Consider the following 27,619-nt stretch of genomic DNA (forward strand, 5'->3'; position numbering starts at 1 on the left):
CCAGTAAGTACCACAATAAGCACAAGTATTGTTAAGGTTGGAAGGGACCTCTGGAGATCATCCAGTCCAACCCCTTCCAAAGCAAGGTCACCTCCAGAGAAGGTGACACAGGAACGTGTCCCGGTGGGTTTTGAACCTCTACAAGAGAGTGAAACTCCCTGACCTAGCCCTGGGCAGGCTGTTCCAGTGCTGCCCCACCCTCAGTGTAAATAAAGAAATTCTTTCTCACACTGAGGTGAAACCTCCTGTGGTTTAGTTCATGGATAAAGCTGTCCTCCTCCTCCCCTCCACCCCAAGCCACCACTTTGCTGGACTGGCGAGCCTGGGGGTTTCTTTAACCTTAACGATCAGCTGGTTTCTTAATAAAAGCATTTTTAAGTCCTTCCTTTTTTTTCCTGCTGAGACAAGAGAAAATTTCTATGTAAAGCACGTTCAGTTCCTGAGACTACCAGTCTGAGCAAAATGTTCCTTTGTGTATGCTGTAATGATTTGGGGCATTTAGGCTGTGAAGACAATTGCAGTGAGGTCTCAGTTGTTCCTACACTGAGTGTGCACAAAGGTGAGGATGGAACAGGGAGCAGCATTTAATCACTGTGCAAGCATTTTACAGCTATATGCAGTGATAGTTCTTATCCTTTCCTGAGCAGGTTCTTCTCCAGAGGTATCCACTTGTGCTTTTCGCAGGTCTTTAGATGGTCTCTGAGTCCAGTCATCATCCTGCACGCTACCCTGCTCTTCAGCTCCGTAGGCATGTGGCTACCTAAGGCACAGTCTGCTTAAAAAAGTACAATAAGACTTCAGGTGCCTGTGTCTCAGTTTTATCACTGCTATAGAACCTGGTTTGTAATGCAAAGAAATTGTTCTCATCTGGAAACTTTGCCATAAAAATATTTCTTGTGTTTGTCTGGCTCTGAGGTAGCTTTGCTGACATGATTATTTCTATCAGTCTGTTATGACTCTGTAGTAAGCTTATTTACCATCTGCTTTCAGGATGTGTGTTCTTGGCTAAAACATGATGTTTCCAGCTGTCATACGCCTGATAGTGTTAGGTAAAGAAAATAGCACCAAAAAAAGAGACGAAAAGCCATTAAAAAGTTGCTTCATCTGCTGTAGAATATTTTTCAGCATTCAGTCTTGAAGTTATTACTATGTGAAATGCTTGAGGCCTGGACAGGCAGATAGGACATTATCCTTTGCATCTTAGTGTCTTTTGCCAGAAGGCATGATTTTGGGGGAGATATTTTTTTGTGTTCCCTCATTCCTCCACCCAAAACATAGTGTACCACCTGATGTTCTGAGTTCTGACATACTCCATCTATTTTGCTTTGTTTCTTTGAAAAATAAGTTTTGCCTTTGTCAGTAATTTATAAAGACCATTCATTTTTGCTGTGAAAGTTAGAATTACGTACAGGAGAGGGTGGTTACAGAAAATTCACTGAAAGCATTATTTTGTGCTGCACCTTCCTTGTCCACCCCATCATCCTAACATCTACCAGATCACAGGAGTGTGATGAGATGTTGCTTATAAAAATTAGAAGCAACAAATCTCTAGTTTTTTCCTAAATGCTTCAGCTTTGATTTTTTCAATTCACAAATACTGAATTTTAGAACAAACATTCTGTTTGTGCTTCTAGAAGAAAATTAAAATATTAACCTCCTAAAATTAATGGCCCTAAACTTGGCCCTAAAATTCTACATTGAGAATGGCTATGGAATAATAGAACAACATAAAATTGAATACATGGCAAAGATTTAACATTTTCAAATACTTTTGCAGCTGGAGCTTTATCAAGCTGTTCAGTATACCATTCTATTCTGCATTAAATGTAGCAGGTTTTTTGTTTGCTAAATTTCCTTCAATAATAGAAAAGGATATTAAACCTTTATTGTAATACTACAATTTTATACCCAACATAGCATCAGGGTGACCAGCAGGTCAGTCTGCAGGTCCACTTAACCCCTTATTCTGTTTACAGTGATGGCTGTAAAAAATGGCTGAAGTATTTATTTTACCTTTCTAGCTCTTTTTTGGGTCAAACACTTCAGGGCCGGATGTAGTTTCTATGTACTTATTAATCTTTAACAAGCTTCTCCTACTCAAATGTGTTCAGTCTTCTTAAATCTAGATGTAACCTTTACCTCTCTAAACATCCATTAGGAAGGAAGTTCACAGATCAACTATTTGTTGGGTGATGAGTCACGTCATCTGGTTTTGAAGCTGTTTCCTGTTAGGTTCAGTTGCTGTCTCCTGCTCCTTATTTTGGAAGACAGAGTGAAGAATCAATTTTTATCACCTTGACCTTGAGGACTGTGGTTATATGGGCATTTGTTATTTCTCCCCGGAGCTATGTCTTTCTGGAAAGAGACAGAAGTGGTTTTTTGCTTTATGTACGGATTTCTTCCACAGAAGTTCTTTTAACTTTTTCCATCTTGAGTTTCCCTTCCTTTCAGTTCTACTGTATCCTGTTTCAAGATCGGGGACCAAGATGACAGACAGCAATTGATGTGGGCAGACCATGGATTTATACAATAGCAAAATGAGTTCTGTGTTGTTTTCCTGAAAGTTCCTCACTTCTAGTTTATTCTTCTGAATAACTACCAATACATAAAAAATTTTCCCCATTTGTATTTCTCTGTTTGTCCATTTTATCTGTCATTTATTGTCCACTCAGTGTCCTGTGTTGCCACATGATTGATTCTTATCTTTTTTTCTGAACACTTAAGAGAAGCTTGGCACCTTACTTTTCAGCTTGTTTGCCTTTGATGCTTTTATGGTAGCGCTCAACGTCACTGGTACCAGCAAAACATTTGCACAATTCCTATGCTAGAAACTTCCTTCTGCTGAGGCAACCAACCATTCACTCCCATCGTTGTTTGCCATCTTTTGCTGATAGTTACTTCAGCAGAGGCAGGGAATCATTTCTTGCAAACCACCAATGCAACTTTGTTCACCTGTGGAATAACCAAAGTAACTCTGTCGAAATGGGCAGGTCTCCGCCATCCAAGTAAATGGACTAAACCATGTTTTTCAGAAAGCATCCAACTTCAGTTCAGTGTTTTCACTGAAAGGAAATGCAGTGGTTTTGTTTTGGTTTAAAAAGTGTACCTCATTTCTATTTTGTATCAGGACTGTCTTTGCTGTCCAGGCTGGGATTGTCCTTATGAGTTGTTTTTTGTTGTTGGTGGTGGTGGTTTGGTTTTTTTTTTCTTTTAAACTGAATAGTAAATTGGCTTCTTCCTATTAAAGTAGTTCAGTGCTATGACATCTTTTTGGAACAGTGTATTAGGGAAAAGATAAAATCAACCCCTCAAAATACCATAATCAATGAACATTAGTTCTGATTATTTTCTCCTTATTAACAGAAACAAGGATGCTAGAAATAGACGAGATATGAAATCTGTAGGTACCGTCAGATGTATTTAAAAAATTATGAGTGATTTTTTGTGTGTGTTCTGGTTCTAGTCGTGCTCTTTGCATGCAGTCCATACATCTGTGCCCAAAGGCAGCCTTGTGGATCTTAATACCCATGGAAATCTGGTTTGTAAGATTGGTGTCTTGATTTGCATGTGAAAACCCAGTGATTACTGTCAGAATGCTGCAATCAGAGATGCAAGTTGGAAGTTCCACTATGTCTGTCCTATGTAATTTCAACTTTGAAAATTAAGGTGCTATGCACATGCACTTTTCATGCAAAATTTATAAATAGGTCTTGAAATTATTTCTTAAAATTGTTAGACAAAAATTATTAAAGAGACCTACAGGTTCTGAGAAATAAATCTGCATTCAATTTAGATTAAATCAGGATTAGTCCATAATTTTAATGATAGGTAAGTTTTATTAAGTGTATGATAGTGATACTAAGTGGCACGGTGTAGATTGAAGAAATAGATGAGGAGGTGGGTTCCAATAATGTAGAAAAGAATCTCGAGTTTTACTATGACAGGTGATTCAGAGCAGCACTATTTTGGTATGATTATATATAGCCTATTTTGAATTGGTTATTTTACTCATCTCTAAAATTTCCATTTGATAAATACTGCCTGCACTATAGTTATTTTTCCAAGAAAAAAAAAATCAATTTGTAGAACAATTCGATTGCCTATAAATTCATACCAGTGTTTTCCAGTCTCAGTGGTTCTTACTCCCACCTGCACCCACCTTGAATCAAGCTTTAGGAAAAAAAAATTGTTTCATTGATGTTCTGTGTTATTGTATTAGAAACATTTCTTTAATTTCAAATCTGTTTCCATAACAATATCCTTGCCCTACAAAGACTCCTTAGAAGTCAGCTTGGATGTTTGTGTGGGTATATGTGTGCATAGGATTTCTTAAATCTGAGATGAAATATATAAATATATATATTCTAAATCTGATTTTGCTTCTAGGCACAGTAAACTTGCATAAGTCAGAAATCCTTTTCACTTGTACCTTCTTCCTTACAAATATTAAATTTTTAATCTACTGTTAACTTTTGCTGTAATTACTTTGTTAACAAAGTTAAGATAGGACTTCAGTGCTTCACTGCAGCATTTTCAATTGTCATTACTTCTGTTTTCAGTATGCATCTTGATTGTGTTTAATTGCTTTAGCTCAGACTCTCTAAACACTCAAGAAGGAGTCTAAAAAACCAGAAAGGAATGCTCAGACTGAAAGACTATTGAATACTTATTTCTTAAATGTTTAAGATTTTTTTGTTGTACATTATTTTTAATGCATTCCCACAGCATAACTTTTTACTTCAGGGCATGTTATGGTACGTATTTATAATGAGACTGACTCTGTTCCTTCTTGCTCTGGTGATCATGACTCTAGTGAAGTCAATGGGTTTATGTGAGACTTGCTAAGATAATATTCAGGCTATTAATCTTTACTTCAGTCTCAAATGGAAGACTAGCTAATGTTTAAGGCTGAAATTATAGTTATTGCTACAAATTCCAAAGTTATTTTATTCTGTTGTTTCATAGTTTTACTTTTCCCCCCTTCCTTTTTTTCTTCCTTTGGAAAATTATTATTTCTGAATATTGAAGAAAAATCAGGAGTAGAATATTTTTACATTTATAGTAATATACAAAACGAATTGGTATTCATGCCATATGGGAAGTCAAAACTCTGGAGAATTTTTCAAAGGGATTATGTAGACTTAGATTGGAAGGGTGAGGAGAATATTTCAAGACAATCTTCCTGCAGGGTAAAAGGCTCAGTGCAAGATTAGATATACATTAGTTGTGTTGTCGTTTCCTCTAGAAGGAAAGTAAAAGAATTCTAATGCAGAGTTCAAAATGGGAAAGTAATCCAGAAATTGAGTAGATATGAGGTTTTTTCAGTAGTTATCCTTCTTAGATGTCTGTTTATGCAGAGTGTCAGGCTGACTGGATGTAAGAGAATTTCAACACTAACTCTACTTAGGCATTAATTAAATAATCCCTTAGTTAACGATGCCTGTCTCTTATGCATTGCATTATAGGGATCATTGCTTATGGCACACTGTGGGTAATAATTTCTGATGAATTTCTTTTAGGTAAAGCTATATGGTAAAACTACAGAGATGACTGAGTCATTATTCAGAGAAACCCTTGGGAACACTGGACTTTTTGAAGAGGGAAGAGTAAGAGAAGGTGGTGCAATACAAAATCATGTTTGCTGTTGATTTACATTGTAGGGAGGAAGGGATAAGTAGGAGATGAAGGCAATATTGTGTGGATAATTAACAAAAAAAACACCAGAAAACCCTGACTATATTTTTTATGTTTGAATTAAAGTTGGAAGGATATAGTACGTGGTTTGCCCAAAGAAGAAAGTTGACTATGTTTTTAGAAAGTGCATTAAAAATGTAAGAAAGATGCAAAGATAACTAAACATCATTTTTTAATGAGAAACCTGAAAAACAAACCATGTGTAAGGCAACATCTAACATGCATCACTTCTGGAAAATGTGTGAAAATTGCTTGTCTCATCCTTTGAGCATAATTTTCTATTGGTTTGTACTACAATTTTAATGGCTTTTTTTGATTCCAGTCAACTTTCTCTCTGGCCCTTCCTGCCAGATCTCTGCCTGCTTTCTCAGTTTGTTGGAATGAAAAGCCAACAAACAGCATAATAGCATGAGTTTACTGCTTACCTCAGCCGCACTCAGATCCAGTGTAATATGTATCGTACCATCCATGTTCCAGCCCTGAGCAGCAGGTATAAAATAAATTGTGCTCTCCACTTCTGATACATCAAGCTCACACAGCAGCTCTGGCTCTACTTCGAGCTTTCATTTCATCAATTCTTCCAATAATCCAATCTCTTGTAGTCAACTAAACATATGGGACAGGAAAAAAAAAGGAGTTTGTTCTGAGGAGAGCAGGAGAGAAGGAAACCTATTACAATAACAATGATTTAAATACTCAAGCCTGATTACTACCATGGGTTGACAGAGTGCTGTCTTTGGAAGTGAAAAGAGCTTTACCTCTGGTGTTATTTTGATGGGGATAACTTCTTATGCACAATTCCTGTTTGCAAACATATATTCTGATTTTGTATAGTTATTTAACAACATCCATGTGATTCAGTTTATTGGCATGAAACACTGACTTTAGTTTTTGCATTTTGGTTACTGTTTACAGAACAGTTGCAAACCAAAGGAGCCATACATTGTCAGCATATAGGTACTTTTGTACACAGGCAAAAGAAGTCACAATCTGACCCACCAGCTGTATCATGCAGTGTTCAGTAAGGACAATATAACTGGACATTACAATCCTGCTGTCTTTATGACTGTAGCTGCTGTACAGAGGGTGCAGAATTCAGAAGAATACTAACATTCAGCCCAAACTGATAACCCAAATAAGTTTAAAACTGTTAATGCATTGAAATTATGTTTATTTGGATATTTACATTCCACAGACATTGTTAGGAATGTTCACCTTGAGCAGAAGTGTGAAACACCCAACCAGTTACTGTGCAGAGCAAGTAACTTGTGAAACCATCGCAGCTTCCTTGTTTGATAAATGAGACTGGAAAGTCTGGTGGAAAATACACCAAAAATACTTCTTGTAGCTGACCACTGAATTTTAGTAGACTGCTTTGTAGAAAGTGAATGGGAAGAAAACACCATTTCAAATTTAAAAACAAAACAACCCCCATCCCCCATCACACTTATCAACTATAAACACATTTCTAAAAGGTCTATTTAAACATGTTCAAGAACAGAAAGGTGATATACATAGTCATTTTACATCATTCAAATAGACTAGAAGTAAAGAAAAAGTGATTCCTTTCCAGTGGTGGCTTCACCTCCAGTTTTTGCTTTGGTTCTCAATCAATGATGTCATATCTTAACATACATTAAAAAAGTTTTCTCAAACTGATTTACAGAAGGAAGTGCACAAAGGATGTCACTTCTGTTATGATGATTTATGATCAGATTTGCTTGTGCAATGCTATTAAGGGGCGTGTTTTCACTAGGTCCATAAGGACAGATCAGTAGTTGTTCAAAAAGTTTCCTTGCTTGTATAAAATAATTTCTTTAGAGGGAAATGCAAATCCGCAGTCAGATCTTCAGTTAAATTTTTCAAATTACTTTTCTTTTTATGCAAAAAACTGTTTGCTTTAATTCTTGACCCATTGTTACAGATCAGTATTGTAAGCAGCAAGTTTTGAATGCTTCTGCTTCCCATCTGACTAAATCTTGTCATTTCTCTTCTTTGGATCCTGGAATATTTGTTGTATCTTTTCCAGCAATTACAATGCTGTGTCTTAGCCTTCAACAAAATGCTTTCCATGCATGGAAACCCATTTGGGAAGCTTAACTTGGCTATCCTTACATTACACGCTTTTGAAATGCTTAGAGCTATTATTGCATGAAATGTATTCCAGTATCTCTGTGAAACTCAGTTTTTATCACTTTAATATCAAACAAAACTCTATGCCTATGAGCTCAGAATGAGTAATGGCTAAATTTTGAAGTTTATTTTAGAGTAGCACAGGTTCTGGATGGAATAATCCTCTTATCTCTACAGATTATTTTTTTTCCTTCAATATAGAACATTTATTCTCCACCACTTTTACATTATAACTTTTTCATGATATTTCATTAAAATGAAGCAGTTGGAAAATGGGCTTTTCGTCAGCTCATCCTTTATGTGTTTTGTTTTATAGAGATGACCATAAATCACAGTTAATTCAAATGCAGTGCCTCTCCTAGTTCATCCTCTTTTTTCTATGTTTGTAATTAGCAGGATTTTGGTTTATTATTGTGGTGAAACTGAAACAGTACATCATTGCATTTCCCCAAAGAAGTAGGTGTATGCCATCAGCTTAGTACATTCAGTTTAAGTGTTCAGGCATGTAAGAGAGAAGGAAAGATTCAAAAGAAAGCTGATGACTACTTGCTTTTTACATTTTATCTTTTGTTCTGATCATCAGTCTATTGCCTTTGGAGACCGATTTTGTTTAAAACTCTACCCAACATCCAGTGCTTTGAAAAGATCTTATTTTTGCAATATTTTTAGTGCTCTTCTATTGTAAAAAATGGACTCTGGTGTCATGCATCAATTATATGGGCTTCTGAGGTGGGAAGGGGAAAGGAAAATAAGATGTTTCTGAGACCTTTAAATAACCTACTCAAAATAACTTTTTCCCTGAATAATGTTTCATTATTTTCTTCTGACCTATATAGGTTAGAACCAGAGCCATGTCCTAATGGAAGAAAAAAAATTCTGTTGATATGAAAGTAATGGATTTTACAGACCATCTGTTTAAAACTCCTTTGAAAGGTTTGGGTGAGTGAATGAGGGCGTGTTTGTCAGGGGAGCTTTCACTCTGCCATGGGGGGCATGAGCCCCACATTGATGATTCATTAAAATTATGTTGCATGGCCTTAGGATCCATATGATTTGTTAATGCTGCAGCGTAGCTATGGCTAAGTTTGGGAAGATGTGACATCGATTAATAAATATTGTATTAGTGGGTAGTATATTTATGTCTTGCATTGTTAATTGAGGAGCCAAGCTTACTGTGGTAAGCCTTATTTCATAAGTTAATACAGAAATGAAATGGGCAGATAGACTTCTATGTCACTATGGTTTCAGAATATTTCAGGTCATACTTTTCACTTAGGGTTGTATTTTTTTCCATCATTTTGCAACCTGATAAGGGATAACAGCTTTACCACCCACCCTGCTGCAGTTTTTGATGGGTTTTGTTTTCAACTGTGAAGCAACTTAAGGACTACTGAGAAAGTGGGCTTCATAAATTCAAGTCACATTTTTAAGTAATTTGTTGAAGTATGTGCATGTTGAAAAATGTGCATGTATACCCTGAAGTCTAGTATTTTTTAAAAAGTTAATTTAAAAGATTCCTGTGAGATGGCTGCCCATCAATATGTTTCCATTTTTATTGTTTTCCTTTACTTTTGGTCTGTCTACCATAATTTCTGATGCAGTCTTTTCCAAAATTTTGTGAGTCTTGCTTTGCAATTACCTTTGAATCCTGACTTCTGAATATTTTTCTGAAGTATTGCATCTTGTGAAATACTTGGGTCTTTAGTCACTTCTCTTGGAGAGTTCAGTTGTCTGGAGTTCTTCAGTACACTAGGGCTTTAAAAACATAAAGCTTTTGTGCTTCTGTATTATGTATGGATTCAGGTATTGAGCATTTGATGCCCAGTCTCTTATTGTAATACCTTCTTGTATAGGGAATTTTTGAATAGTTTGTAATCTAGTTTTGTTATTTCCCGTTTCCATACTGAATTCTGGTTCTTATGTCATGTTTGTTACTGAAAACAACTTTCCTCCCCCCTCTCCTTCCCCCCCCCCTCCCCTTTTAAGACTCCAGTGAGATGGTGTGAAAATCACTGAAACTAATGGTTCCTCTGAAAGAGCTTATTGTAGAATCTCAGTCTGGGAAAACTAAACCACCTACTTGTTTGTTACATACTTTTCTATTTCATATGAGTTTTCTAACATTTCCTCTCCTCCATTTTATATATCTTATTACTAATTATATCATGGAGAATCCAAATATGCAATGCACAAAAGCTGTAGAACACCCAAAGCGCTCTATAAGAAAAGGTCAAGTGAGTGAAATAATATAATAGCACTGATTTGTATTTTTATTTTTCATCACAGATGTGAGAGAACAAAAGTGAAAAAGAACATTTCAGGATGAATCATTCAACAGATATGATACTGTGGCACGCTGTCACTCAAGTAATTTCTGGTTCTTTTCATTAACTGGCGTTTGAGTCCTTGCAGACGTTGAGCTTTTGCAGTCGGGTTGTTGGGATGGCAAAAAACATTATCAGAGGCCCAGTTGTCTTCTGTGTTAAAAAAGTGTGAAACAAGTCTGTGTGTGAAAGGAATGAAGACTGGGAGGCCATAACACTATTGCTGGAAAGAGGAGGCAGCAGGGTATTTTCACTCCTGAGGGCATGACCCATATTAGTTGCAAATGACCCACATTCCTTGTGACTAGTCAGGAACTGAGGTACTGTTCAAGCTTGGCAACTCAAAACGTTAATTTTATTTACAATGTTGCTGTAGTGTATTATTGGCTAAATAGCATTTGCTTCTGGTCACAGAAGAGGAGAGAATGGGATAGGGCAAGAGTAGCAGTGGGGAAAATGTGGAAAATGCCTGAGGGGTATTAGACTGAACTAGGATGGCCCATGTTTCACTCTGTGCGTGTGGCTCTGTACAGGTGTGCTCAAAGTGGAAAATATTGTCATTCAGATAGTGAAAATAGTTGCTGATTAGTTTTAACTGTTTTCTTTCCATGCATTTTTGTATGCAGGCTTCCTGTGCCTGTCTCTTATTTTAGTACTATTTGCTATCAAAATTATTGTTTATTACTCCATATTAAGCAAGCTCAGTTTGCATTTCATGTATGTTTTTAAAAGTATGTTTACAAACTACGTACAACACATGCTTACACACACATTTATACACTGATTTATATGTGTATATACATATACAGGCATACACAAACACAGAAATATATACACATATATATATAATAATGGTTTAGAATGAATCAGGAAAGAATGAAACCTCCTAAATGTATGCAAAGAGTCAGATGCTTCCGCTTTTTCTTTTTGCAAAATGTCTTTAACTTGTGAAAACTAGACTGTAAATCTCCACTTTATTCAAGTGCTAAAGCTTGCTTGGGTAAGTAGAATTGTGCCTGGGAATAAAGTGCCTGGAGGAAAAAAAAAAAAAAAGGCAAGCTTTTTAATCTTTCTCATAGTTGTTAATCAAAATAGAGAAATTAACGATACTTGTTATAACAGTTCTTGAAATAAGTATGTCGTATATTTATGAATTTTAAAGATGCATGAAGCTTTCTAAATAATTTAGGATTATGTTTTATAATTAATTATATAGAAAAACAATCTCTTCATTTCAGAATTTTGTTGAAACTTTGGAACAGTTTTATTCAGGGAAATGATTTTTCTCTATACAGCACAATTTTTTTTGTTGTTTTCATGTAATAAAATGTTACTATGTATCAGCTTTTACATGCAAATACTGTCTCTCAAACAGATAACTGAGATTTCCACAGTGGTTTACACAGGAAATCATCACTTGGTTCTTTACAAGCAACCTGAGTCCTGCAAACAGAATCGAGGAGGCACAAGAAAAATTTACCTAAAACACATGTAGGATTACAAGTGGTTTGAGGTTTGCTAAGGAAAGAAAGCAATTATCAGCCAGGGCAGTCTTGGTTGTTTGCATTGGTTTGGATCTGGCTGAGATGGAGCTGAATCAGCACATCATAGCCCTCACAGAGCTGCACTGGTACCTATAAAGGTGTTGCTCACACACCAGTGTTTTGGCTGCAGCTGAGCGGTGCTGGTGCAGCATCAAGGCTGTCCCTCCAGCACTCCCCTCTTACCAGTAGGCTGGGGGTGAGCAAGATCATGGGAGGGAACATAGCCAGGACAGCAGATCCAACTGACCAAAGGTATATTCCACGTCTTAAGTTGTCTGCTCAGCAGTAAGAGAAAGGGGGGCAGGTACATTCATTGTTACAGCATTTGTCTTTTGGAGTGACCACTGTGTGTACTGAAGCTTACTGGGAAGTGGCTGGACATGGCTTGTTGATGGGAAGTAGAGAATAAAATTTTGTTTTCCTTTTTGCTTCTGCATGTGACCTTAGCTTTTATTAAACTGCCTTTAACTTGACCCATGAGTTTTTACCATTTTATTTTATCCCCCCTCCCCTCCACCTTTCTGCTGAGGACAGGAGTGATGGAGCAACTTATTGACTACCTGGTGTCCAGCCAAGGTCCAGTCACTACAGGCATAAATATCAAGCCTTTTAGATTGACATGTGACTCATTCACCTGCAGTGACTTACTGGTTAGCTGTCAGAGCATAAGGCTTCTGTTTTCATATCTGTTATTAGCCACATTTATTCAGCCTGTGCTCTCAAAATACATTCAGATGTAGAAATTCAGTTGAATTCAATTTTACCTTCGTAAGTCTTTCATTAAAATGTGGGATTATGGAAGACCTGCTGATGTTTTGTCAAGGGGCAAACATATTATGTCTTCCTATATAAAATGAAAGCAGATTTTTTTTCAAAAAAAAAAAAGCTTTCTAGAAGCTTCTATTTACTTGCCTAGCAAATTCTTTGTATATAATTTATGCTGTTCTGCAGTGTTTCCTTTTAAACTACAATACTGCTAACAATACTGAAAATTATTGACTGCTTATTGTACTTGTAACTGTCATGCTGTTCTGATTGAAACGTTCGTCCTGTGTAATCACTTACCTGATCATGTACCAACACTTACAGTTAACATTAATTCTTCCTTATAGGAACTGTAATAAATGTACTGTTCTGTGTCCCTTCCCAAGGTCAGAGCCAGCTTGAGCTTTTTTCAGTTAATAGACCTATATGTGTCAAAATAACTTATTTTTCAGACTCACTGGCAGTGGCCTGAGTATTCCTAGATCAGCTTTTTCGTTCAGTGGAGGAAAGCATTTTCTTTGGCCTTGAGAGAGAGAGAGGTGTTCTCCATCAAAATAGTAATTTTTCCCTCTTCTCAAATGAAAAGTACCTCTCAGTTTGAAAGTACTTCTCCTAGCTCTGGAGTAAGAAAGTATCTCTCATATATCCAGAGAGGAGGAGTCTTTACTTCATTGTGTATTCTTGGATAACAGTGATGGGATGAAGTGCTGAGCAGAGCGTATATTGGGATAGGCAGTGCTAAGGCAACTTTTTACATTTATTTTGATGCTACTGACTGTTGATGGAAGCAAGGGATGAAAAATACTTGCTGTTTTCACTGTCATGTATGTAGTGCTTAGTTCTTAATGATTAAAGAAGCAAGAGAAATTATTGGTTTTGCTATTAATGTTAGTATTTTTTGGCTAAGAATGCATTTCAGCACCCACATTATTACTAGAAATGTTAGTCATTGATCACACATGAGCTGTTAGTCCTTCTGGAGCAATTAAAATGCTCATAAAAGTCATTGTTTTCAGAGACTACTTCTGAGGCAAAGAAAAGATCAGATTATCTGACTTGATCCCAAAATTTTATCTCAGAGCTACTCATGCCATTCTCCTAAGACAATTACTGTGCAAAGAGCTGTGTTCTGAAAGCCGCTTGTGGATCAAAATTATTTGAGTCCTACAAAATTGATGGACAATTCTGTATCAACTTTATCATCACTGCAAGTCATATTGTTCATTAGCTGCTGATACATACTTTACTCCTACATGCAGTTATGAGTACTCTTGCATGCAATTTACTTTTGATTCATGCAGTAGAGAAGAAATATAAGATTTTTCCTTTTTAATTGCTGATACAAATTTTTATAAAATTCTGAGTTTAGTAAGTACAAGGCATTGTAGAGGTTTTCTCATAGGCAATGCATGTTTTATAAACTGTTTTGCTTATGATCAGGGCACAGCCATTTTTTGACATTTGCAAATCGCAGATCTGGTCTGTAGTCATTGAGGATATTATCTGGATTTGCAATGATACATGGAAATATATGCAATGGAACACAGAAAATACTGTGTGCTGTTGACAGCTTTTGACAGCCTTAATCCTGATCTCATCCAGTATGTTCCATGCTGTTGACAAGGAAACTATTCTTTTTCTTTCTGTTCATATGTAAGCATATATTTGAAGCATTCTGAGGTATTTGTCATAATTTAAATTCCCATTTTAAATGTACAAAAAGATTAGCTTGGTGTCACCGCTTGTAATTTTAAATTTCGGGGAGAAGAAAAGCAGGGGTTTGCTTTGAATTACAGTACTGTATGCTTAAGAAAATACAGTAAAATGGGGACACGTTCACCTCAGTTTTTGTTATGGGCAGCAAGGGAGGAGGTGGCTCACTGTGCACAGTGCTCTCCTACTCTTTGCTGTGACACCCCAGAGTTCAAGGAGATCGGGGTATTAGGAGGACTCATCCCTGTCCTTTCTAAATGCTCACTAGGACACACAGGTCCAAGTCATGAATTTGGGGCAGTGATTTCACAGAATCAAGGAGACATCTCTCAACTTTCTTCACATGTAATTTTGCAGAGACTTATTTAAGACTTCGTGTCAGTGCATGTGGGACCCATTTTGGAAATGCTTGTGCTTTTCATGTTACTGGGTATCTTAATAGGGGAACCATGTTATGCTGCATATACCCCATGCTGTCGTGTGGACCTTATCTGCTACAGGGCCCGTTCAGTAAAATGTTTTGCTGTATAACATACTCCTAATATACTATTTTTATCTTTAGAATTTTGTACAAAAATGATCCTTCTTTGTGAAAAGATTTTCAGAATTCTTGGTAGGCTGCCCGTCTCTCATTGAAGTGGAAGAAGTGTTGCATGCAGGCTTTTTTTAGCCACATGGTACTTTTCATTCACCTAACATATGCTCAGGAACTCAGATATCGAGTGCTTTACTTTGGAACAAATACTCTTGGTGAGAGTAAATATGGCTTGATGGAGATAACTGAATAGAGTAGCATAGTGTGATTTATGAAATTTTGCAGAGATACATTCCAGCAAAATTTTATGTGAAATACGTCATAGTTTATCAATTACTGAAATCCTGATTTTTTTTTTTTTCACCAGAAGCCATGAATGTTTCTTACTCAGGAAGTAATGGATAGATTTGATCTGTTAACTAGAGGAATTCTTCCCCAGGGCAACAGAGGAAGAAGCTGAATAGATAAGCTTACAGGCTGTAAAGGCCTGGATCTGGGCAAGTTAGGAACAATTTTTACTTGAAATTTAGACAATTCTTTTTCCTTTGGCTAACCCATAGGGGGAATTTAATATTTGCAAATACATTTCTTGGAAATTCTTTGCAGTCTGTCAACTATAAGCAACAGAGTTGCTGTGTTTTCAGGCTGGAAGCAATTGTGTCGAGCAGAAGGATACAGATTCTGCAGCCATAAGGGCCAGGTGCTGGTTTGGTCCAAAACTGTTCAGAGTGATTCAGGAAAAGGTGGGCTTTGAGATCCTTTTCCTTTTCTGTTGTGAAATGGTGTGACTCTGAAATGGTCTGGTCTGCGGATTACGGCCTTGAGCAGGATTTCCCAAGAGGGGAGACAATGCTAGGTGTCATACCTTGTGTCTTACACCACAGCTTCTTGCACTGGGTCCAGTTTAAGGCAGGACAGAAACTGCCTCTCAGCCCTGCAAATTCATATTTGGTTTTGATAGGAAGCATAAAATGGGAAGCCTTGTAAGAGTAATACCAGTCTCATCAGACTTGCTGATCCCTGTACCTTGTGGGTGAATCAAAGTAAGGAAGGTGGTTATCTGGCCATCCTGTCAGTGACTGTTGCCTTGTGTTTGGATAAGCACAGATCAAAGTGAACTATTTAGATTAATTTACAGTTCTGTTGGTAGTTTAGAAAATGCAGCTCTCAAGAATAAGGGAAAGATGAAAGTAAATTAAAATTTTTATTCTCTTCATTAGTGTTCAGAATATGTTATTTTGATATAAAGCTGTCTCAGTCTGTTAAATAGTTTCACAAAGTTTGTGACCTCTTAAACCTCACTCTGCATACTAGGCAGTAAGTGCATTGAGAAGGCACAGAATAGTGCAAGATGAACAGCTAATGATGATAACTGTATAATACTGTGGACCTTTTGCCTTCCCATGCAGATAAACTCCAGCAGAGTTTGCATTCTTTATTGAATATTTCAGTTCTCAGGTAACTCCTGTACCTAAATTGATGCAGTGGGAGTAAAAAGTTAGCTGTGCCTTTATCCACCACATATATATTCCTTGAGGGGTGAAAATATATCTGAAAAACCTGCAATTATACTTAATTGAAGTCACTGTAGCAATTTGTTTCTAATCTGTTCATATGAAGAATGTAGAAGATAGGTAGAAACTAACAGATCTCCACTGCATATGAATAATAATCTCACCAAATATTCCATTTTAAAGCATTTTAAAATGCTTTCCAGCATCTCATCCTTTTTTACTTTTGTGTTGTCTAATGAAAGGACTAAGTCACAAAATCAGGTTTTGAGGTTTTATCCTTCCTCGCTCATTTCTGTGTTTATTCTTGTACTGCGTGACATGATCACAGCTATGCAAGCATCTAGAGTTAGATTTGACTGTCTGCCTGTGAAATGTGAAGTAACTCAAGGCAAAAGAACATTAGTAATTTTTATTTTGGTTGGTAGATTCTGTTAGAAGTGGTAAGTAAAAAACTTGGCATGTAAAGACATGCTGGGATTATTCTTTTATAAGAACAAATTTGGACTGGGATCTCTGTTGGTGAAATGGGAAGTGTATTTTAATGGGATAATAAAGCATCCCAAATGTAGTTTATTTCCATTTTTACTTTGCTATACCATTGTATTCCTCCCTGGCACCCAAAGGAATCTTGTCCATTGTCATATTTTTTTCATTTTGATGGAGAGAAATGTAACATTTAGCCAAAATAAATGAAGTATAACCTTCAGCTGATGAATAAGGCTGCCCAGTTTATAGTTGGTGATGTAGATAATACTTATCTGTTCTTAAAATGCCTGTAAAATACAGGTAATGAGCAATATTTCTGTCATATGAATTTGAGTTGATGAATAGGAATATTCTTTCCTTTATGCCAAGTCACTTTCCCTGTTAAAAATTCCACCAGCTCATATAGATGTAATAAATGCTGGAAACTGGTTTGCTTGTAGTGGACTTCTTTATTAGCATGAAAAAGAAATTTTGCTTTTATTGAGTTGAACATAATAGTCCTGATAGCAGAGCCATTACTGTCAGCTCTTTTGGTGGAGCTTTGGTACAATTATGCTTCAGGGGAGGCAGATGAATTCTTTTCCCGTGCTGGAATATGTGGTCTAGAGAATAACTTGGGAGAACCTATGTGTCAGTACCTCAGTTGGGATAGGGATGTGACTGTTTTTCTTAAGCAAATTGGGGTTTCCAAGATGAACCATGAAAAAGCGAAGATGCATCTGGTTGGAAAACCAATGTCAAGGAGTAATTGTCAGCAGTTTTCTTTTGCACCAAGGTTATTATCTGGATCTAGTGTTTTATTTTATTTTAAAGGCAATAGTGGAGCTTGGCATTTGTGAATGATGCTAATGTGAAAGGAGTTGTAAACATTTCTGGTCATGGGATAATAATTTCGACAAATCGAAAGGACAGTCCCTGAAAATAGAAAATGCTATAATTGGGAAAATGAACTCTAAAGTGTAAGAGTAGTAAAATCATTCTTTATACTTTATGTCTGACTCTCTTAAATAAATTAATAAGATGATAGTGGGAAATTAAAGTAATTGCCTTCTAAGAATATATTATCAGAATCCAGTGTACATTTAGCTAGAAGGCTTTGTCCACATTTCGAACCCCTTTTTTAAAGAAAAATCTGGTCAGTTGAATGAAGTCCATTGAAACATCAAGAAGAGCGACAGGCAATTTAAATAAAGTAATACATAAGGAAACATTAATGGATTACAGTTGTTTTGTGTTATATAATAGAAGACTCCACAGAATATGAGCAGAACTTAAAAAATGCAGAAGTTTTATAAAGTGATTGATTGTTCTCTGAGAAGGCTGTGTGTGTGGGATGGGAAGAAATCATCTGTTTGCACTAGCTCAGATGTTTGGATATTAGGGGAAGATTAATTCTCAACAACAACAACAGCAACAAAAGAGAAAGGAAATTTTCTTGTGTTTGATATTTTAAGGTAGTTAAATATCAGGTAAAACATTGATGTAGTTAATCACTCATGATCCTTTTCTGGTTCTAAACAATGTATAAAGGGATGAATTTTTGGTACTTAGTCCTTTTTTTACCTTTAATTTCTTTCATGATCTTTTCCTTTTTTCAGTGACAAAATGTTCATTAATTATGGTTGTCAGCATTAAATAACATTAGAATTATGTAATGTTATCATTAACATTAATCCATAAATCCCAGAAAAGCAATAGCAGGGTGTATGCTTTGGACGTTGGTTTTGTTTTTATTTTTTCTTTTCATTTTGTTTTAAGATTTTATGCAATGATATTTTGGAGTAGGTGAAAAAGTAAATGATATAAGAAATACTGCCACCATCATTTGTCAATTCTTAAGCACAACTACAAAAGGACAATATGTCTTAAATGATATGCTTAATTTATAAAATCATTATTATGGTAAAGATTGTGATACTTATCTATAACTTTTCATATATAATGTTGCTGTGGAAGATGCTATTTTATGTACAGTATGGATTTTCTTAATCAGCGTGTGAAAAAAAATTGAATATATTGTAGTCTGGTCATTCTGATGTTAAATCAGGCAGACCTCTAGATGGAAGAATCTGAGAGCTTATGATCATCACATTTATAATCAATAAGAGATATTCAGTACAGCAGTTTAAGGAAATAATTTTAACAACTACCATATTGCAGGAAACTATAGTTAGATCCACTACAGGTCACAAATAAAATAGACAATCATACATCCTGCAAAACCTAATAATAGTAATCATCTGCAGAAGAGTAGCTAAGTAGCAAATGTTAGGGCTTGAGCAGAAAGTCTGAGTGCTGTGCTCCACGAGTACTCTTAATGATTCATGAAAATGGAAAGATTTCTCAGTAGAGCCTGAAAACACAACAGCTACTTTCTTAAAAGCACCAGACTCAAACCTTCCTGTGTGAGGTGGGTCGGATGTATGTCTCACTGTGGATATCATCTGCATCTGAGATGTGGACTTCCACACAGATAAATAAAATTAAATTGACTTTGATAATACTGTAATTTATAAATCTGTAATATAAATTGTCTGTGTGATTTCTGTAACTGTCTTGCTGAGTTGAGGAAGCAGTAAGTAGAAGGCTAACCAGGGCTGTTTGGATGAAGGTGACAGATATTTATATACCTTTTTTCAGTAGACACGTGATGCAAGCATGTTTCTTTCAGGAACTTCTTTAGCTTCCAGAAGAGATTAAACAGGGAAAAAGATTGATTTACCTCAAAAGTAATCTGGGGACATGTGAATTAACTCTTCAGGTTCAGGAAGTAAAAGTCTTACTGGCTAAACCACATTTGGCATCCTAACTTTGTTTCTGTTGTAAAAAATGTATGCTAAAGAGCAGTCTTGGGCTCTTGAGTAGCACAAGAAGCTGGAAGAGCAGGGCAGTTACTGTGGTGTGAACTTTTTGGTTGCTCGACTCTTAATTGCTGTGGTCTGGGCTTTTTTGCTAGAGTGAGTTGAGTCTCTCCAGTCTCCTGCTTGGTTTGTGGTTACAGCTGGAGATGTGGAAGATGCCAGTTACAGCCTGCTGGAATGAGAACAGTCTCGGAAGCCTCACAAGTCTCCTGGGGGCCATATTTTCACCTGGATTTTGGTGTCTTTTCCAGTAGCATCACTGTCAGTGGAGATTTGTTTATTCTGTGACGAGTAAAGGGAAGCCTTTGTGAGACAGCTCACAGGTGGGACCTGAGTTCTTTAATGTGTAGCAAAAAGCTTTGATTTCTTTGTCCGCTCCCATACTAGCATTGTCTAAGGATCGAAGGTTTACATTCTTACATATGTGCCCTTGAAAATTTTTAATGGGAAATAAATTAAGTAGTAGAATATGAACATGTCAATGGGTATTATTGATTAAATTCATTTGTCTCCAGCTAAGAACTTTGAGGATATAACAATTAATTTAGTTAATTGCTATGTTATTTCTGAGCTGTTTCTTGTTTTATGATTTTAAAATCATAACATGCTGACATACTTGACCTTTCTTATCCCTTTACAACTCAAAACTGAATCTGTTCAGTAGAGCTCTTGAAGTATCCAGATTGAAGACTACAACAGTCTTACACTGGAAGGAAACAGCACTCTTTATAATTGTATCTTAGGAAGAAATAGATCCTTGAAGGCTCATTTGACAGAAGAATCCCAATGAGTATTCTTACCTCTTCTGGTAAAAATGATGACAGGGATTAGTAATCCTTTAACACAGGATCTCTATATAAAATCTGAGCAACTCTGCAGGATTCCTGGAAAAGACTTTATACAAAGACTTTTCCCCATTGTTGTGGGGGTTTTTTTGTTTTGTTTTTTGGTGTGGGTTTTTTTTTTTCTTTCTCCCAAAAGTCTCCTGTTCTATTGCATCTTGGCTCAAGTGCCATCCTTTGTTCCTTGAAATTCTTTCTGTCATACTTCTCTTGGCTATTAAAAGCTCCACTGTTTGCTTTAATCTACTTCTGAGTTTTTATGATTTCCTGAAACATAATTAAGTTTATCATAGTTTTATGAAAACCTCAGAGACCAGTGGCTAAAATTACCAGATTTTTACACAAATTAAATATCTTTCTTAAAAGCCATATGCTTCCAACATTATATGAGGCATTAGATATACCAGACAGTAATTTATTTCTCTTTTGGAAGAAAACTGCTATACAGGTCTGTTGGGAGGATCTCAATGCAAATTTCTAAAGACTACAATAAAACTGCTTCTAATAAAACATCAATGACTATTACAAAAGTGGAAAAAAATTAGGCACTTTGGAGTGGGGTAGGATCTCCTGTGTGTTGAGTAACTGGATGCATTTATGTCAATTATGCAACCTAAAAATAGGGGTTTTTTTTTAGCAGCATCTTTTTTTAATCTTAAATTTAGCTTTAAACCAAATTTTAAACTATATTTGTATTTAGGCAAATGTCCTGATGCAAGGGGAAACAGTTTGCAGTGCAAGTTTTCTGAAAGGAGGCCTTAGAAAGAACTTAGAAGTAGCAGAAAATTTCACCTGAGGAACCACCAAGTCCTCTGTTTTTCTGGTTCTACTTCCAGAGTTCATGAGGCTGCCAAAGTAGATTTTGCAAGTGGCCCTAAGATCTCATCTCTGATGTATCTGATGTCCCTAGCTGAGTAGGAGTGCTTTAAAAATAACCCCCTGATCCTAATGAAGAGTGCCTGCAGAGGCTCTGTGCAGTGGGTTAGGAGATCTGAAACATCAGGCAGAGCAGGGCCCATGACGAGTGGTGTTGCTGGAAATAAAGCACCAGACACAAGGTTTTTTGCATGGCCTTGATTTTGTATAGGAAAACCCCCTCTTTTTTTTTTTTTCCCCCCACTTAAAACTGCTATTAACATAAATTTTGCTTATATCCTGACTTCCATACGACCAGAAACTTAAACATTTCCTAAAGGATTCAGGCAGCCACGTGTGTGTCACCATATGTCACCTCAGAGTGACTGAGGGGACTACAGGGTTGCATGTGGGGTCTCTGCCCAAGGATCACATGAAGGATGTGTTGATGTTCCACACTATTATCATTCCTTATTTTGTCTCTGGAAAAGTTCTCCCCAAAAATCATCATTAAATTTTAATACATTTGAGACGTTTGTTTTTAAAAAATTAAAAATACGTCTTTGGTGTTACTACCTAAAATCTATTTTTGGAGAGTATAACTTCCCTAATGGTTTCTGTCTAGGTCTAAATTAATGTGTAGAACTAGCCTTAGAATTTAAAATGCTTGTGCCTGTTTTAGTATGTATAAGAGACATATACACTTCTGTGCACTGTCATTAAAACTAAACTCTCTGTTCTCCAAATTACATTACACTGTGTTTAAATTACTATTCAAGCTACCATTTACTTTGACTAATCAGGTTAATGGATTTGAAAATCTGCTCCAAGGATGACAGGTAGGTGGAACAGAAACATCACATTGCTACTTAAATCCAAATAAAATAGCATAAAAGTAAAAAGACCAGAATATGAGAGATTTTCTTCTGCATTAATCTGACAGTTTAAGAGTGTTTCTGCCATGTATCTTTAGTATGAGTTCTCTAAAATATTAATCTTTCTGCGTGTTTTACAAAAGGAACAGGCAAAATTAAACATTGACATTACACATTTGTATTTAATAATTCTGGCCATACATAATTGTAGCAGATAATTACTGCCTATTTCTGGAGGAAGATTATTTTGAAAAACGCTTGAAATTCTATTATATTTGTGTTCTGATTAGATTAATTTATCATCTTTATAGACAAAAGTGTATTGATTCCATGAAAAGGGGGAAAAAAAAGTCTTTTTTCTTGAGTAGTTTTTAGACCATTTGTGGTTCATAATTAAGGGCCCTTTAAAATTTGGTTCATCTGTAGTAGCTGTATCAGGATTTTTAAGTCTGACTCCAGATGTCAACAATTTGAAGGTGATGCTGGATATTCTAGTTCCTTCTTAAAGGTCCAGATAATTACCTCTCCCATAACAGTTCTAATTGATTAATATATTATTCATTAGTTTTGCTGACAGAACAACCTTCCTCTATCTTAAGTGCACTAGCAACTTTAGGAATGCATCTGGAAGAACTCCCTAGGACTAATGCAGTGAACACATGATACAAGCATGCTTCTGAAATAAGTCTCTCTAGACACAGAAGAGCTTTATCCTGATACTCTCCAATCCTCTAAACGTCGATGTGGAACACTCAGCTTATGTCAGCACTTTGATATGTCCTTAGTGCCCTGGAAATGCTTCCTCCCTGGTTCACAACAAAAAGGCATGAGGAACAGCTATGCCATTTGAAGCTCAGAGAGCAAAGGCATGGAAAAGCTGCAAGCTCCACATTTTTCATTATCTTGTTTTCCCTGATTTTAGGCAGCACCCCAAAGACAGAATCCAACCATATGAAAGCCGAAAACGCTTACCTTGTCATCAAAGTCTGACCACTGTATTCATCAGTCTCTACTGGGTTTATCCTTAGGAAACCTCTGTGTGGCTGAGCCAGTAAAGATGCTCCAATCTTACCAGTGAGAACAAAGTAGGAAGAAATGACTAGCAGGCTTTGGAGGGTCTGTAGTCTTTGCAGGGAAGTGCCTGTTTGTGTTTTTGAAAGAATTACTAGTGGTTCAGGCATTCAGATGGTAACTTTTTAAAGAATGAAAAGTTAAACCCATAGATGTTGGCTCTGTTCTGTAATGTTATGCTTCTGTATTTCATCCCTGGTCTCAGACCTACAGACTGAATTTAGCTGGAACCATCTTCATGTGGGGAAGCCTAAGGTCTTTCATTGCCTCAGACTTCAGTGCACGGTTGGGACTAGAGCTCACGTTTGTTTTAAGGTGCCAGACTCATCTACTGCCTTGTAACACAAACTGATTCAGAGACGTTTGTGCTAGAGAGAGAATTAAAATACTAAAGCGGAAGCTCCAGAGAGGAATTGTTCTAAGTTTCAGTCACACAATTTTGCAGTATATGGTAGAGATGTGAATTGAGATTTCTTATTTACCACTGAGATGGCCTTAGGGAGTCAAATCTTGTAACAAAACTTTATTTTCAGGGACACAAATTCAGGGGGAAATAAAAAGTTAATGCTCCAGAGACACCGTAATAATCCTATCAATGGATGAATTTTCACACACATAAACAGCTCTACCTTCTCCTTTGCATTTGAAAGGAGCTCGACCAGCAGTCTCAACATATAAAAAGATGCAAAAAATACACATTGGATAATAAGTAGCATAGATATTCTGCATATACCATTGGGTTTACTTTCCAATGTGAAAATCAAAGGAAGCAGTATTTTTTAAGACCTTTGAACATTTTGATGTACCATGGCCAAGTACAGAAGCTCTTTCTGTGATGTTGAAACATGGCAGATGCTTTAAAAGGAAGTACAGTCAAGCTTATCTTTAAAGGGTAGGTTAATCTTGAAGTTTATATATATTTTAATGTCATCCTATTTGTTAATGGCTGGCTTAAAGCCATTGAAACAAAGTTTTTCCTTCTCACCAGAACAGAGTAGATGTTTGTGACATTGCTTTTGAATTCTGTGGCTAGATGCTGTGGCAATATGTTTCATTACTACTCAGTTGTTGTTTTCTTCAGTATTGTATTTGCTTTTGGATTATATGTACTGCTTGTCAGTCTCTTTGGATCTTTCCTTAGTATTGCCTTTCACAAGAATAAAACCAGAAATATTCCTGAAATAATATTGCTGTCAAATTATATGGCTAAAAGAGATTTGAGTTACAGGAGATTCATTCTCTCAGGATCATTCATTTTGCATTGAATCTAAAGGGTAACCTGCTCGTTATAAATTGGAGAGGCTTTCATAAAATTGAGGCCCATAATGAGGAAGAAAGAATATGCATGAGTAATTTGCAGTCTTACAATAAAAGATTGCCATGGAAAACCAGGTAGATCAACAGATGCTGAAACCCTTGTTATGATTATTGGCATGTTATTCTTTCATTTTCCTTCTAGCCTTCTGAGTAATGTTGACCTGAGATATTTTGAGATCTCCATGTATTATAATAAAATATTAACATTGCTGCAGATATTCAGCAGTAATAACTTATAATTAAAATAATATGGATTCCATATATCAGAAACCTGATTTTTCTGGTGATAATTGAATAAAATTAATTGAATCATCTTTCTTGATAGTAGCACTGTGTTCTGTAGTACCAAATCCCAACAGTTTGACCCAGTTTGCTAGGACTTAGCTAGTATGCTTTTATACAAGAAGAAGCTTAAAGGAACTCTTGAAAAGCTTATGTTTCGAAAGAACAGTTTTTAAGATTAAATGATTAATACCCATTTTCAAAAAAGGAATTTAGGATGACCTGAGGAATTACAGGCCAGTCAGTCTTGTCTCTGTGCCCACTAAGATCGTGGAGCAGACCCTCCTGGAAACTATGCTAAGGCACATGGTATGATAGATGCACTGGGGAGAATGGATACCATCCATAGGGACCTTGACAGGCTTGAGAGGAAGGCCGGTGTGAACCTCATAAAGTTCAGCAAGGTCAAGGTCCTGCACTTGGATCAGGAGACTGCTAAGGACAAATACAGGCTGGCCAGAGAATGGATTGAGAACAGTCCTGGGAGAAGCTCTTGGGCATGTGGGTTGATGCAAAGCTTGATGTGACCTGGCAATTTGCATTTGTAGCCCATAATGCCAACTGTATCCTGGCTACATCAAAAGCAGTGTGGCCAGCAGGTCAAGGGAGGTGATTCTGCCCCTCTACTCTGCTCTTCTGAGACCCCACCTGGAGTGCTGCATCCACCTCTGGGGTCCTCAGTATAAGGAGAATGTGGATCTGTTTGAGCAAGTCCAGGGGAGGGCCACAAAGATAATCAGAGGGCTGGAGCATCTCTCCTATGAAGTGATAGGACAGGGGGGAAATGGCTTTCAGCTGAAGGAGGGTAGATTTAGATTAGATGGAGGGAAGAAATTTACTGCAGAGGTGACGAGGCACTGGAACTGGTTGCGCAGAGAAGCTGTGGGTGCCCCGCCTGAGGAAGTATTCAAGGTCATCTTGGATGGAGCTCTGAGCAACCTGGTCTAGTGGAAGGTGTCCCTACCCGTGGCAGGGGAGTTGGAAGTAGGTGGTCTTTAAGGTCCTTCCAACCCAAACTATTCTATGATTCTGTGATTACTGCTGTCTCCAAAAAGATAGGCAGCAGTAAAGGTGAGAGTATGGTCTGAATGGTCCTTCAGCATATGAGAAAATAAGCAAATTTTTTAGAATTTCAGTTGTAAGTTTACATAATTCTTTTAAGAAATAGTTTTTAACACATACGGTGAGTTTCCTAAAAGTATTTGCAGTAAGCTTGATATTGTGACTGTGCATGCATACTCTGTAAAATGTGCTACCTTTTTTCCTAGTGAACACTCAAAAGCAGTAATGATAGTTCTGCTAAACCAGAATTTTAAGGCATTAAATACAGACTCAATTAGTTAAAATCTTTTGTCTTTTTCCCTTTTGCAATCTTGACTTTTTGAATTCTGGTTGGAACGATTGTGTTTGTTCATAGGAAATCTTCAGAGAGGTCATCTTTTCATAAAATGTCAGGGAAGCAGCATGACTACTTTCTTTATTCAGCAAATCCCTTTGAGCTGTTTTGAGGAGGTTTTTCTTAGTTATTTCATCTAGTTTCTGACTGTACAGAAGATTGTTCTACTCTTCTGTTCTCTTGACACAGTGTGCAAAGGCAACTTGCATCAGACCCTACTTCCTAGTTTCATTTTTATATTAATAGAACATTTTTACCACTGACACGGGAAGAATAAGGAAGCATTGGGAGTGCTTGGATATCTAATAGTTGACAGCAAGCCAGGAAAAAGAAAAAAAAATCATCACAAAAAAGCTACTTTGAAATCTGGAGCTGATTGGGGGGGCCCTCTTTACTGTGGCTTAACCTCACAGTGTCTGTTGGATCTTTATAGAGGAATGAAATCTGAATTGTTAGGAGAAAAATGGTTGCTTTAGCTCCAGAAACAGTGCTGGGCTTTTTTTTTGTTCCATTTCAGAAAAAATACCTTCATAAGATTACCGTTGTCACTTTTGTAGTATGCTGTAGCTCATGTCTGAAATGAGAGTTTTTGGAACCTGTTACGAAACTAGAAAGGAAAGTTCAAGGTACAAATTCAAGGATTTAATAACATAAACACTTCAAAAAGAGTATGAATATTCTCAAAAGTATATATTTGTTTTGACCAACTAACTTTCAATACCTCTATTTTTTGCTGTTTTTCAGAAAAACTTGTGTTAAATCTCTGCAAGGCATAAAGCAGATCACAATTTTTGTAATTAAAATATATGTCATGAGTTTTATAATTATTGTGATAAACAAGCAGCCAGCCTGTCCAAATTTTTCAAGTCTGAATGCTGTCAATGTTAGACTAAGCCTCTTCTGAGACACAGAGCCAAAGTTAGCGTGCTCATGTTAGTGAGACTCTGTGTCACACTTAGGAATAAATGCCCAAAGACAAGTGACCTTATAGATCACCTAAGTATATCCTTGCCTGCTTGAGAACAGATGAGATAGTAAGACATATTGGCATTTGTTGAACTAGTGAAATTTTCTTGAAATATTCGGTGTTAATCGCCCATATTGCAGATTTTGGACATTTAATAGCTGTATCCTACACCATGAGCAGTTTTTTTGTGTACCCATCCATCCTTGATCACCTCTGGAAAATGGTATCCTATCTGTGTTTGCAAGCCTACATATAAAATTCCTTTGGCATTTCTTCCTGCAGAAATATTTTGGTGTGACCTCCTGATTTACTGCCTTTTCATCAGAATTTTGTATCCAGAACTGAGTTCCGCAGTTGCTTTTGCAAACATCTGTCATTCTAATTTCATGTATCTCAGTTGAATGTGTCTGTGTTTTACTGTGTCTTGATGTTTAGAAATGTATTC

General features: G+C 36.6%; 1 protein-coding gene across 1 annotated transcript in view; it reads left to right on the plus strand.

Moving 5' to 3' along the window:
• Nucleotides 1-27,619, plus strand: part of NRG3 (neuregulin 3) — a 369,474-nt gene that overhangs the window by 193,061 nt on the left and 148,794 nt on the right.

Source organism: Myiozetetes cayanensis, unplaced genomic scaffold (genome assembly GCF_022539395.1).
Source record: "Myiozetetes cayanensis isolate MyiCay16 unplaced genomic scaffold, myiCay2020 scf10, whole genome shotgun sequence".
NCBI lineage: Eukaryota > Metazoa > Chordata > Aves > Passeriformes > Tyrannidae > Myiozetetes > Myiozetetes cayanensis.